The sequence below is a fragment of the Vidua chalybeata genome, chromosome 8, assembly GCF_026979565.1.
Source record: "Vidua chalybeata isolate OUT-0048 chromosome 8, bVidCha1 merged haplotype, whole genome shotgun sequence".
Classification (NCBI taxonomy): domain Eukaryota; kingdom Metazoa; phylum Chordata; class Aves; order Passeriformes; family Viduidae; genus Vidua; species Vidua chalybeata.
The window spans coordinates 26938093-26953144 of record NC_071537.1 but is presented as its reverse complement, the minus strand read 5'-3'; the positions used below and the strand labels follow the sequence as shown (position 1 = coordinate 26953144).

The following is a 15052-nucleotide window of genomic DNA, read 5'->3' as shown; positions in this document are numbered from 1 at the left end:
CCATACTCACAGCTACAAAAAAAAAACCCTATCAATTATTTCTCTGTATATTGTAGTTTCTGGTGTACTGGAAATAATGATGTGACACCAGTGGATATTTGGTGTGGAGCTGCAGTCTTACAGATTCTCTGGTGTTTATAATAAAGACTGAATTGTGCATGGCTTGTTTTTTCCAATTGGTGTCACCAACAATGTGTCCTTTCTTTGGACATTAGGAAGAAGTTCTTCACAGAAAAGGTGATTGGGCATTGGAATGCACTGCCCATAGAGGTGGTGGAGTCACCGTGCCCGTAGGTGTTTTAAGAGACTCAAGTGGCACTCAGTGCTATGATCTAGTTGACAAGGTGGTGTTAGGTCACAGGTTGGACTCAATGATCTCAAAGGTATCTTCCAACTAAAGGGTAGAAGTGTTTTTGTTGGTTCATTTTTAATATGATCAATTACTGATAACAGTAAAATTATTTTTAAATTATTTTTTGTGTCAGTGTTTTACAAATATGCTGCAACTGTGCAGCTGTTGGGTATGCATGACTCTTAGGAAGTTTCTGGCTGGGAGCAGCTCATTATAGGAGATGGTATCTGTAATTCTAGATACAGGTATCTGCAATGTGCAATTCATGTTCTAGACCATAAACCCTCAACACAGTTTCTTCAGCTAGCTCTTTAATCAAATCCTCTTTGTATTTTGCAGATCAGTAGAAATATGCATTTCCATAATACCACCTTTGAACTAATGAAGTGGAAGTACAGATGAAAACAGTCTGGAGGAAGCTTGAAGTACAATACAGTTTCATTCAGTTTCCTAATTCGGAGGTAAGGTTAATGCATGCAAAATTTTATTTTGAGTACTTCAGGGATAAAAAGCATATGATAAGCAGATACCATATCTTATAAAAAATTTCAGAGCCACCTTTTTTTATGCTAGTGAGAGACTTTAATATCATATTAAAACAGCTGTTTGATCTAATCTCTGTATCTCAGTTATGAAAAAAGACAACTACAGAGACGTCTGTTGTACAGAGGTACATTGGAAAAGAGTTATGGTATCAGGCAAATTTTGTTTGGTAGAATCTGCTTAGTCATGAATACCACTAATGCTTTACTTGATTATTAGTTGAGTCTATTATTTTACTGGTATGACTGGGTAAAAGCTTTACACAGTGTCAAGTGGCAGGGCATGAGCATAAGTAGATGGGTTGAAAACTGGACACAGTACTGTTTTTAAAAAGGGACCACCTTCACAAGTTACTTTTTCTGCCTTCTAGTCTGCTGTCTTTTTAAAGACAAGTAGTGTTAGGAGAAGTTGAGGGAGGGAGGTTGTTTTTTGCTTTCCCTGTATGTAAATAGCTGGTCTGGCAAAAAATAAAATGGCAACATCACTCCACCACAAAATTTCTCTATCTTCACACAGTTGGTTCTCTTTTTACTGGGGATTATGGGCTTCTAGGTCCACAAGCACAGAAATGGCAAGAAGAGGGAAGCTTATCAGAACCAAATAAAAGCAAATCCTTGTGCTAATTATTCCTGCTCCTGTGTACTGCCTCTTGTTTTCATACCTTTTATGCCTGAATTTCAACAGCAAAGGGACAAAGACAAAAAAAAATTTGATCATGAATGCCAAAAGAGGGCAGTACTATAAATACCAGATGTTAGCAGGGTACATTGCCCAGGTGTTGATAAGACATTTTATGTGCTTCCTGAGTGAGAGATCAGCAGTATTGTATTTCATTGCCTGACCTGCTTTCAGGTATGTCTTTGAGCCCATTTATGAGTTTGGACACCTACAAAAAACAGTGAAGGTGAGTGTTTTAGTTTCAATATTTGTTTTATACAAAAGGTGTCTTTTCTTTGTGTCTAAAACTGCTGCCTGATAGTTAATTTGTTAGCTCCTGATTGGTTTACAGAGAGAAATTGGGATTACATTTATTTGGTTGTCTCTTCCATTTTAGGGTTCAGTGAAAAGTATCAAATGTCTGACAGTTCTCAAGATAGTTTATTTTATCTTTCTTTAATATGGGAGCTCTGTAATACAATCCTTCATTGTACTTTTGCTAATTTGTTGTACAGAGGTATATTGGAAAAGAGTTATGGTATCAGGCAAATTTTCTCTGTCTACTTTATTTTGTGAGACAGTGTAAAATTTTCTTACCTCTCACTTAGTAGAGTAAATAGCTCTGTTTTAATTACACCTGTGAATTTGTGCATTTCTAGTGCAATGCAGCTGGAGAAATTCAGATTAGAATATTACACGTAATCAGCAGGGTTATGTGAGCTCAATTCCCTTCTGCAACTGGTGTCCCATATAGTGTTGTCTCTTTAGTTAATAGAAAGGTATTGGTTGTATCATTACTTTATTTTCTTTGGTATTTTGAAAACTGGACTTGGATGACTTCCCAGCACCACCCATTAAAATGTCAAATACTCCCTTAGTTTGCCTTGCCTGCAGCAAGGCACGAGTTAGAAGGACATTAAAGACCTCTAATGTACAACTGCTGAACAATAACTTTAGTTGACAGTTTAGTAATAACTTCTACTTTTCAGCTTCTACTGTCCATGGAGTTGTCATCTTTCTGTTTTCTCCAAACCAGTAGTGGTAGGAGTATTTTTTATGTGATGGAGCTCGTTCATTCAATAGCCAGAAACACATACCAGGTGCTTCAGAATGAAGGGTGCCAGTGATGAAATGGTATTCCTGCAATGATTTTCTTATTAATCATCAAGACTACCTAAGATCCTTTCTGTTCTGTTGGGAAACAATTATTTTATAAGGTTGGGTTAGCTGCCATTGAATTTCCTTGGTGGCAAACTATTTGGTAGGAGTTAATTCCATAACAAACAGGCTGAGCCACTTGAGGCTCAAACCACAAATGGGAAATACAGGTCAGTGTGCTCAAAGCATTTCCCAGGAGTGGAGGAACCAGACATCCGTGTCATCTCATGAATCAGTTGATCAAAACAGGAAGTGCCAGTGGTTCCACTCTGGGGCTGCTCTGTTCTGCAGTGTCCTCCTAACAGGACTTTTCTTACTACCATTGCCCCTGGCTTATCCCATCTTGTTCCAGTAGTCTCATCATCTTGATCTCCAACCACACAAAACAAGAGCCTTCCTATTGCTAGGTCAAGACTGTCGGGCTCAGCAAGGTCAGATTAAGCTGCTGAGAATCCCTTCATTTTTATGTTGGCTCTGTTTGGCTCAGGAGCTTCTCTTGAAAGTGTCAAGGACAACAGATTTCAATGAAATCCAGACAAGTTCCTGTGTAGTAAAAGGAAGCTAAATTTTCTATTTTATTTCTGTATCTGAGGATGGGAATTTTATGGGGTAGGATAGAGAACAATTTAAGATCTTACAGTGAGAAAAGCATACAAGGAATGCATTTGCATTACAGCCTGAAGATATTTGTATTGATAGGAATATATTTTGCAACCGGATTATTGTAACATGGATATGTAATTAGAAACATACCAGATTGCCTTTTTTGCTTATTTTTCTATTTAGTGTTTAGATTAGGAATGGTAAAATGTGGGTTTCAACTAAACGTTAATACAAGGATTAATTTTGCTTTCAAGAATTGTTTTCTTTCCTTTTTTTCCCCTTGAGCCAAAACAAAACAGATGTTTCTTTCTGATAATACTATTTTGAAGCAGTCCTAAGTAGTTAGTTATGGAGTATGTTACTCAAAATCAGGTTGAAAAGTGAAGAATGTCCTTCTCCAGAGCTTCCAAGGTTGTGAAGGTACAATAAGTTTCATGAAATGTTACGTGAATTGTTTCTAAAATGTTGCAACTGATACAGAATTTAAATAAAATTAATCTAGAGGTTGACTTCAAATGTATTTTAAAATACTAAATATTAAAATGATAAGCAGCTACTTATTAGCTTACCAAAATCTAAGACCAATTTAGATAAGTCTTTTTATAATATCCTTAATGTTTATAAAGACACGGTGATAAAAGCATTCTAATTTTCTTATTTCTAAACTAGACATATATACTATCCTTTAAAAAATTACTTGTGTGCCATAGCCAAGTCTATGTAAAGAAAGGATATTTTTATCATGTCCTTAAAATATGTATGTTTTAAGTTTACAGCACAGTACAGGAATTTTAGGGTATCTTGAGTAAAAATCTGAATCTGTTTAGAGTAATGGTAGAGGGGTCAGTAGTCACATCTGTTAGGAGAATTTCCACAGTGTAGATGTGCAGAGGGGTTTCCAAATGGCTACACTTCACCATGCTTCAAACACATTTTGTTGTTCTAAGATCTGAAATTCCTGTTCTCGTTCAAACATGCTCATTCAAGTTGCTGGAGTTTGAAAAACAATTATTTGTTTCAGTTGGCAGGTAAAGCATATGAAAGCTTTTTACAGAAACAGTTCAGTCCTAGGCTTTCAGTGGGATGAAAGTGAAGTGATAAGGGGTCTGCCTGTGCAGAGGAGAGTCCCTGAAGTCTTTGAGAAGGCAGTGTATGAGAAGAGGGATATTTATACAGGTGTCTTGAAGTTCTGTGCCCTTTGAGTTGTTTTGCAATTTGCAAATGTACACTTGCAATCTACTCAGTTTCCCCTCCCCTCAGTAAATTTCATGTTTGGTGATACCACCATTCTCTGAATTAATAAGACTTTTTTAATGGGCAAGGGGAAAAAAAGTTTGCTTTGTTGGTCTTTAAAATTTACACAGGCATACACCAAAGCCACTCTATCACTCCCCTTTCCATGGGTGGAGATAAAGACCAGGAGAGGTCACTCACTGATTACCATCACAGGCAAAACAGACTCAATCTGGGGATATTAATTGAATGTCTTACTAACAAAATTAGAGCCGGGCAAGAAGTAGAAATCTTAAAAACACCTTCTTCCCACTCCTCCCTCCTTCCTGGGCCCTACCTCCCCTCTCCAGCAGTGAAGCGAAGTGGGGAATGAGGCTTATGGTCAGTTCATCACACGTTCCTGCTACTGCTGCTTAGGGAGGAGAGTTCCTTCCCTGGGGTGCAGTCCTTCAGGCACAGCCTGCTCTGATGGGAGTCCCCCATGGGGTCACAAGTCCTACCAGGAAACCTGCAGTGTGCAGGTCCCTGCTGGGACCCTCCAGCACAAGTTTCCCATGGGTTCACAGACTCCTCTCAGGCATCCACCTACTCTGGTGTGGGCTCCTCCACAGGCTGCAAGTGGATCTCTGCATCCCCGTGGTCGTCCGTGGGCTGCAGGGGCACAGCTGCCTCACTATGGCCATACCACAGGCTGCAGGGGAATCTTCTCTGGCACTTGGAGCACCTCCTGCCCCTCCTTCTGCACTGACCTTGGTGTCTGCAGAGTTGTTTCTCTCACATATTCTCACTCCTCTCTTCTCTGGCCAAAGGAACATCTGTGCAATAACTTTTTTTCATTCTTGAATATGTTATCTTAGAGGCATTATTATCATTCCTGCTGGGCTCGGCCTTGGTCAGCAGTGGGTCCATCCTGGAGCCAGCTGGCATTGGCTGGACAAGCTTCTGGCAGCTTCTCACATAAGCCACGCCTTTAGCCCCCTGCTACCAAAACCTGATCACACTGACCCAGTAAATTACTGCAGTCTTTCATCCACTGGTTTGGTTTCAGTATGGTTCTTAACTCAAATGTGTGAAAAATCTCAAAAGAAAAAAGGGAAATGGAAAAATATTTAGGATGTGGTAGAGGATTACAAGATACTATATAGTGCTTGATAGAGAAGGCTTTTCTTCCCCTTTCTCTCTGCCAAAAATAATTCTGTATTCTCTTCAACTAGCAACAAAAATTGTTTCCCGTTATGGAATCTGTGGTTTTCCTGTAACCTCAATTTTTCCTTCACAGATTTAATTTGAATCAGCCTTAATTCCATCCTATTAGAGGTGATTCATGTAAGCTAAAGAATCCTGAAAGAAGGTTTTGATAGTGAAGATGTGAAAGGAATAAATCACCCCTAGATGGAATAACAGCCTTGACAGAAGTAGTAACATGAGAAAAGGCAGAATGAGACCATTTTAAGAATGTGATCATGAATGACTGGGGAATAATTGAATTGCCAAAATTAATGCAGAGGTGACTTAGGAGGAACATGGTTTTACTTTTAAGATTTTTAGCTTAAGGAACTGTTGAGACAGCAGAGGAAATACCTCCAAGTTTAAGGATGATGGGAGAGTGGGGGAAATGTTTGCAATAAAAAAGAGTGTCCAAGTCATCCCTGTAATACTGAGTATGGGCAGTTTAAGCCGTACGCCATGATGGTCAAAGAGAAAAATAGGAAACCAAGTGAAATTCATAGAAGGAATAGATCACATAATCTCTGTACCTTCTTAGTTTCTTTAGGTCTTAGTCTGGTTGCTTTCTTACAATATGGAGAGAAAAACAAAGATTGAATGAAAAAAAATACAGATTTTATTAGTTGAATGTGAACTTCACTTAATCAAAAACCAAACCAAGCTTCTACCGTATATGTTGATTTCCTGCTGTCCTGAGTTCTACTGTGCAACAGTTGAAAAATGTTTCACAGTGTGTTTAAAATAACCCTTTTGCACTGAGAAAAGAACTGGTGTAGTTGGTTGATTACAAATGGGAGATTTTTAATCTCATTAATCTCATGACCAGAAAGCTCTTGTTTGCTTTTGAATTTTGTGGGGAAAAAAAAAAAATTAACAGCATTGCTTTAGCACATCAGTGCAGGGAAATAGAGGACTATAATGTTGAACTGAACATTACCTTTGAACTCTGTTTTTGTCTACCTGTTGAAAGATTTCTGTGCTGGGGTTTGGAGATGTCTTTGAAGCTATATTTGATGAAAATACATTGTTCAATCTTAAAAGGAGTATTTGTGTGCATGTGCATGCCATGTTGTTTCTGCAGTTATTTAACCAAGCAGATCTACAATGCACTTGGAGTTTAATTTAAGTTTGCATTAAAGTCTGTTTTAATCTCAGCAAGACTTGCAGAACACTGACAGGGTGAGATGGTGCTCAGACACATACATTTAGAGTCCTGGAAATTTCTCCTAGAGCAATAATACTTTCTTACATATGTCATGTTGAAAATAAATGTTGCAGATGAAAATAGATGCTGAACGCAGCATATAATTAATTTTACATTATTTCTCCTGTGTAAGCACTTTCTTAATATAGCAATCTAGTATATTCACTATCTGTGAGGTAATTCTGTAGGTGAACATGTCACACTTTACACATAAGCATTTATCACTCTGATACTGAGAATATCTGAATACTTTGCAGGTTCTATATAAGATAATGAATGATTCTTGTTTAGGCTGTTCTAAACTTGCCACTGATAATACTTGCTCACTTCTTTTGCCCTTGCTGTGAAGGTGGTAACCTACTCGTGTTCTGTGCCTGGAGTTTGTAATCTTATAAAAATATTCCCAACATAAGTTTCTAGGGTGAAGTGAAGGCTCACGGGTGACAAATGTTAGTCAACTATTCATTAAAATTCAAAAGAATAAAAGAAAGGTTGCAATTTTAAGTTATAAGGGTAATATAACTAGGACAAAGAACAACCTTACTAGGTAAATATAATTTGCAAATTACATTTATCTAAAATTTTGTTTCTGTAGTAAGAATACTTAAAAAACAACTTCCCCCTGCCACAGCAGTCGTTTAGAGGAGGATAAAGGAGCAGCACCTACAATTTCACTTATTTGTCCTGTGCAGCTATTAAAATGCCTCTTTGGAAGTCTGATGGAGACCCCTGCTTTGAGGATATCTGTGTGTTATTTACAGTGATTTGTGGGATCAGCTAGGAGTTTCTCCTAGGGAGAGTTTCTCCTCTCAACAGAGTACAGTGCCTCCATGGGCATGGCAAGCAGGTGAGGAAAGTGAGGATTAAGGTTTACCTTGCCAAGCAGCGTTTTGTATTAGCAAATCTTCATGATGTTGAACTTGCTAGTCTTGTCTCTGCTGTTTGTATGTGTCGAGCAAATACTGTCAAAGAAAGCTCATCTCTCACCCATTGCAGTGGGGAGCGCTGAATTGATGATTTAAAAATTACACTGCTTGTCTATGAAGTAATATTTACAAGCGTGTTTTTATCTTGTTCATGAAACATATGGATTCACTTGGACAGCTGTTACCTTCTGAGTAGCAGATCAAAAAAATATGTCCACGTTGACAATTAGAAGCGTTGTGAGGGCAAGCAGTGCGCTTCTTGTGAAATGCTTTTCTGTCGGCCTTTTTTAATGCTAGATCACATGGCACTTGCTCTAAAAGGGACACCATAGTCCCTTTGTCACATTCCAGAGGGAAAGGCTTTGCAGATGTGTAAGCAGGCAGATTCCCCTGTGTAAAGGCATCACCACTTGCAGTTTGGAGGGGTTGGTTTGTATTTTTGGCTGACAGTTGTTTTCATAAGTAATGTTTCTTGTTCTCAGTAATTTGAAACTGCGTCTTCCAGGTGTAAATTAAAAGGGGGATTTAAAAGCTCCTTTCTGTTACTCCTTCCTAAATTTATTTATTTTCAGCTCTCTATAGAAAGCGTATCCATTAATAACTTTCATGTCCACAATGTGTGTATGAGGAGTGAGGGCTTCGGGCATTATCAGGTGTTGACTCTTTTGACCTTGGTAATTACTAATCTATGCAATCGGGCCTTTCTGAGCCTTGTCAGCCTCGCTTGTTTAGCGTTTTATTTATTTTATTGGTTTCTACAAATCCTGAATAGGAAAAAGGGATTTAAAGAGAAAACCCCCCAAAAAAGAGAAACTCAACCCTATGTTTATTCTTAAGGGGTGGAGGTCTTCTAGAGGGGAGCTGGCTTGCAGAGGGGGAAGACAGTATTCTTATGCTAATCCAGGCTCTGGATAAGGAGCAAAGCAGCCGTGCAAACAATGGAAGTGGAGCCAGAAAGTCTGCGCTGCAGTCTAGCACGCCTTGAAAAGCATGTCAGGCCGGGCGCCTTGGGCTGCCGGGAGGGGCCGCGGGGGGAGCGCCTCCCGCTCGCTTTGTGGAGCTGGCGGCTGGCCAGCACTCTTGGAAAAATCTTACTACCTAGAAAACGAGAGTTAAGGCTGGAAGAGGCGAGGGCAAGAGGGAGAGAAGTAGTTCATAGTCTTGGTTTTTTTTTCATGTTAAAAAAAGTTAACCCCCAAACCCCGTATTGAGTTGTCTCGGCTTTGTTGCTGCTGTTTTCTCCTTTGTACCAAAAATTGAAAATCAAGTGATGTGTCTTTTAAATAGCAGCCACGTTTTCTAAAGGTTGTGCGTGAGAGAGGTAGGCTTTAGCGACGTGTCCCTGCTGGGAAATGAGCTTACACCTCCCTCCTGTGGGCGAAGCGCTCGGGCTGGGAAGCGCGCCGGGAGTCGGAGCTGCGGGCCGGCCTGAGCGTGGCAGGGAGGTGCCGTGGTTCCGGTCCCTCTGCTGGGACACGCCGATGTCACTGACATAGGGAAAAAGCAGCGCCTTGTCCAGCATGCTTTCTTACTGATTAAAGTCAGTGACCAAAAATACAGGCTGTTTTCCTTAGGCATCATGAAATGAAAAATGTGCTCTTTAAGCACCCAACAAAAACCCAGTTTCTGCAGAACTCTTCTTCGTGAGTTCCGTAATTTGCATAATCACCTTCACTTTGGAGACATAAAGAACTTGTGAATTTTTTCTTCTAGGTTGGGCAGAGGTTATAGGTGTAGCAGAAGCAAGCCGTGCGTAGCCAAACAAGATCATGGGAGTTAAGTAAAATAAGTAAAATAAGTAAAATAAATGCTTACCCTGTCAATTTCTGGATCGGGGTTTTTTGGTCTTTTTTTTTTTACATAGATTAATTAATAACTGTCCTTAAATTACGAAGAAAATACTGTAAGGTTGTGAAAACATTTATTAGTCTTAATAGTGCTAAAAGGTATATTGCATATTAGAAACTCTTTCTGTGAAAGCATTTGCAATTTTGAAGGCACTGGCACACTTATTTTAGGGTCCTTTGTCCACTTCTAAAAATGTGAGCAAACGTGTATTCCGGACTGAGGCCCAGCTTTTTCCTTTCCTCAGCCCAGGTATATTATTTGTGTCAAATTATTGAAACTCAGAGCCAAAATGTATGATAAGTTTTGTAGGCAGTATAGTATGACCAAAATATTTTTAATATTGACATGTAAAATTTCTAACAGTTTTGATGATTTTTTTTCCTTGCTGCTTATGTTTGGTGAACAAAAGTATGTTTCTTATGAATGAGATCTAAGAGGTTTAAGTTATGATTCCCTATTTGTAGTTACTAAATTTAGAGATGGAATGCATTACGTGTGGAGACTTTTCTCCTTGTTCACATTGACTGGTACGACAGTAAGGAACTAGCAAAAATGAGAAATAGATTATAAAAACATATGAGAAGGATAGCTTCTGGGTAGAATAGCAGAAGTTGATGTCATTGTAGAAAGAGCATGGGTGTCCATTTGCTAATTGTCCTAAGGGCAGAAGCTCTAAGCCAGCTAATCACTTCCAAAGTGAAGGAGTTGAGAAAAGAGGGAAGTGGGTCAAGGTGAATAAAAATTGTGTAGTGACATTTTCTCTGGATATGTTCAAATACAATAATGTGACGTGTTTGTAGCACATTAGGATATGCCTGAACACCTGATTGCAGTGGGAAAACAATTTTGCTGAATGTCATTGCAGTTAATTTAATTGAAGAAACCTTGTAGCAGGTAGTTAATTGGAAAACCAGAGTAACAGTAAGATGGGCATTCGGGAGTGCAGTGAGCAGCATCTGCAGTTACCTAATTTTGCTGGGCACAGTAGAAAGGAGTTAGGCTTTAATTTCTTCACAGTTAACAACTTTGTTTATGAAACAGACAGATATATCATAATTTAGTACTTTGGCTTCTAAATTCTGCCATGATGTAGACATGTATGATATTTGCCAGCAGTGGGAAATTTTCGTTTCAGGAGGTATCTGTTTGACTGTCCAAGGTGGGTTTTGGTGGCTTTTCTGGTCAGAAATAAGAAGTCCTTTACTGAGACAGTGAGCTTCCCTGCTGCAAAAAAACTGTTGTTAGGGTCTTGTATTTTTTGAATGAACAAATGTGTTGCAGTGCATGTGTTCTAAAAACATGGTTCTATATGTACTACAGAGAGAACTAAGATTTCTTTTTTCAGTCTTTTGAGAAGTATGTAATACACACAGTTGTGCTTCATTTAGCATTTCAGATTTCATTTTAGTTTCTAGAAGGAAAAGGGATTTGTATAATTTACACAGTCTCTTGGCTTTTAAATTTATGCAGTCAGGAATAGTTTTAAATAATTCTTACACAATTAATTCTTACACAATCCACGGTTCAGGGGAATTATATCTGTGAGCTTGAACAGATTAGTGCCTAAATAGGGCATTATGTGAAGTTGTTTTTGTTGATGGCCATGTCGCCAGCTGGCTTGCAATAGCCAGCAGTTCTTCTCCATCAGTTGTAGGATTTTTTGACAGATTTTGGGGGTGGATTTACCTTGCTTGTTTAATTTAGCATATTTAACAGCACTCAAGCATAGGTAGTTCGAGTGTTTCATTGTGACACTTTTCAACAATTTGTATAAGCATGCCTTGCAATAGAGTAATAAAACACCTTTAAAAGGTAGGTTTGTACAAGTATTTGACAGAATTACACAGTACACAATCTGAAACTTTCTTCTTGTTATGGGCTTGGTTTGACTGTTTGACTTTGGATAAACTGAAGCTAACTCTAGCTCTTTTTGTATTAAGAATAATGAAATGTAGTTCCAGATCAGTCTATTCCTGTCCTGACACCTGTAGCTACATGAAATGGTGGCCTTTGAAAACTAAAGACTAATTAAGTTTTTGAACTCTATTTAGTCTGAAAATCTGCCCTACAACCTTCTAACCAGTGGTTAGGAATTGTCTTCTAATTTCTGATCCAAATGAATTTTAATGGCTAATCCATACCTTGTTGAACCAGTAATTTTCTTAAGATGGAATAGCTGTCTGTCTTTCATTGTGTTTATTCCTGTTATGTTGTCAAAGTGTAGTTATTTCCCCATCAATTTTAACTGTCTTAATTGTATTATTTTCTTTTCTTTTTATCTCCAAATGTCTTTCTTTCCTTGAGATATTATCCTTCTAGATGGATGTTGAATTTACCAATCATATTATCTTTGTGCTGTTCATGCCTTGCTGTTTTCCCTGGGAAATTTTCCTAGGAAATACTAGAGTTGTGTTTGTGTCTTTCTCCTAGGCACATCACGTGGATGTGTATGATGTTCTGTAATCAGTTGGTGTCCTTGGACATAGCTATCTCTTATGTGTGAGCTTCTAGTCTGTGTGAGGCAGAAATTCCCCAGAGTTACCAATATGCATGATTTTTCCAATTTCATGCTGTTGTATTTCATTCTGTTTGTTACTTCAGTTCTTCACATGATCCAAATCTTCCTGCATAAAGACAACACTCAGCTGAACTGACAATTTGTTTGTCAGCAATTTTTTTAAAGTTTTTGCTTTCTGTACCTACTTCATTAATGAAAAGGATGAGTATTCTCCAGTCAAGCTGAATCAAGAATCAAGGTCCTCAAATGCCATTTGAACTAGGCTACTAATCTCTGTTCTTGAAACTACTTGTCTGCCCTGTAGTGAATTCTTTACTGTTCTTATAATCCCTCTTTTCTTCATCCAAATGAGTAATTTTCTTTGTGGCACCATATCATGTTTTTTCATAATCTTCCAGGAAAGTTGTTGTTGCACACTTAGACTGACAGTTCAGTTTATCTCTGGCATTCTGTTCATCTCAAAGTCCTGTTTAAAACAGTCCCTGTGATTGAGATAATATGCTTACAGTTACCTAAGTTGCTTCTTGCCCCAGTTACACATCAGAGAACCATTTAGTAAATTTTAGTTTTGTTGTGTTTAAATACATTAACTTGGTGTTACATGTACTGCTGCAAATGGTTTGAAATATCTTGTCTGTGGAAATGGATTGTATGTTCTAATTCTTGTGAAATCTAAGATTGACATTTTTTCATGTGTTCCCCTTATACAATACCATCTTTGTTGTTACATTCACCACTGTCAGTTTTTATTGAAATTCGGAACAGCTCAGCTCACTTGGTTTGGATATCATGCCGTTAAAAATATTACATAGCCACATCTAAAGACCAGTTACCACTGAACTCCATGCTTTTAGAGTTGGTTTGGGCCACATGAGAGATCTTGCACACTTCAGCTTCATATATTTGGAGTCATACAGAACATAGGGCTGAACTGCTGTGACAGTGCTGTGAATTCACTGCTGAGTTACAGTTCAAAAAAAACCCGCACAGTTTTAATAATTAAAGCATTTTCTTTGATAAACTGTTACTTAAGAAGGATAATAAAATACAGTGCAGAAAAATCAGGTGTTACCATTGATGAGTAAGTTACTTTTTAGTGGATTACTGTGGCTACAGTAGAAAAGAGATTGAGAACTTTAAAATCAACTGATTGGCTTATGGATTTGAATCTCTTCAGCATCATTCTGTTGGTGGAGTAGCATTCCAAGTGTTAATTGGTGCTTTAACATATTTGAAGGGGTTATTTAGTTGTGTCATTCTAAACTGTTATATCAGGCAGGCTTTGGAGAAATTCCAGCTGTTTGTTCTTTCAATTTTGTGCCTTAGCCAGGGTTGCTAGTCTTCCTCTTTAATAGGAGTCTAGAAGGGTATTTTTTGTTTTAAAATTGGGAATTAGAATTAGTTCTCTTTGATTTTATTGCATGGTTTTATATACAATGTTATATTTTATGTATGTGTATATGTGAAAAGGGAAGTATTACTGGAAGGAAGATTGAGGTACAAAATACTGGTGGAGAACATTATTTTTTAATAGGCTTGGACAGCATTTCTGGAAACTACCTTAGAGTGTGTCACTGGACAAAAATTACCATGAAATTGGAGTGAGTTGCATTAAAGTGGTTAATTTCTTCAGTTTTTTTATTGGGTGGGGTTTTTTTGGGTTTTTTTTTTTTTGGTAACATGCTGTGTGGTACAGTGGCAAATAGATGTTCCTGTGCCAGTGCGTCCCTCTGGTGAACTGGGGGGCAAGATTGCCAAGTTTTAAACACTCCTACTCTTGCAATGTACAACAGTGCAATTACATATTCCTTCTGAAACTGGACAAGACAGAAATTATTTTTAAAAATACTCTAAACAGACTATTACTGAGATTTATTTGATTTTGCTTGATAGAATACCATAAGTAAAGCCTTTGTTGTTATTGCTACATTAAGCTGTTGGCAGTTTTCAAATTCCACATGTTTTATTGAGGATTGCAAGTTCATTGCAATTGAAACATAGAATAAAGCATTAATACTTATGCACTTATGTTGCTGGCCTGATGTTTTATAGCTAGAAGGACATTCCTTATTAACTGTCAGAATTGGTGTTGTGGCGCAGGGAACACTACAGAGTGAATATTTTTGCTGTCACATCGCTCTTCCCTCTGCTCGGCCAGGAAGTTTACTTTGAAGTTCCTGGTGCTCCGGACGTTCGCACAGTGCGCGATTCTGAGTCCGTCCCACCACAACCTGGCCATAATCCTGGCCAGGGCCACGGCTGCCGTGGTGCTCGGGGTCCTGGCTCCCTCTTTGTGGCTGCATTAGGGAGAAGTCAGAGACGTGTGAAAAGTAGGCCAGGGGTCGGGGCCACGCACCGCGCCCGCTGAAATTGGAAGTGACGGACACCTCCCGGCTCAGCCGCTAATTTGCCTCCATGTTAAATGCCTCCGAAGACTCATTAAAATGAAAAGTTCTTGGGTCTCGCCGACACACAGATTGAGTTATTGATGCTGGAAGCGGCCACCAACAGTAATTGCTGCCCATCCCCGAGCGAACGCCCGTTCTGGCATTCATGAGCAGCGCCAGGCTGACAGGGGTCAGGGGGGTCAACCCCACCAAAACCAGGCCAAGGAGAGGCAAAATCAGGACTCCGTTCATCTTTGTGCAGCTTTGCTTTTGTTACAAGGAACTATTGAGGTGTTCAAGCTGCTTTTTAGTGCTTTGAGGCCCAATTATGCTCCCCTCATGCAGCACCATTGAAAAGCGGATCGTGACCACAACTACTGCAGTCTGAAAAAGTGA

The 15052-nt window shown here is 38.8% G+C and overlaps 1 protein-coding gene across 2 annotated transcripts in view; it reads left to right on the top strand.

Moving 5' to 3' along the window:
- BMPR1A (bone morphogenetic protein receptor type 1A) overlaps positions 1–15052 on the top strand; it is a 73829-nt gene that overhangs the window by 36306 nt on the left and 22471 nt on the right. Inside the window, exons 2-3 of one of the 2 annotated variants that reach the window (XM_053949640.1) lie at positions 692–813; positions 1748–1799. The gene's annotated coding sequence lies outside the window, so the exon portion shown is untranslated. The remainder of the gene's footprint in view (positions 1–691; positions 814–1747; positions 1800–15052) is intronic. The other variant, XM_053949639.1, reaches the window with a different exon arrangement.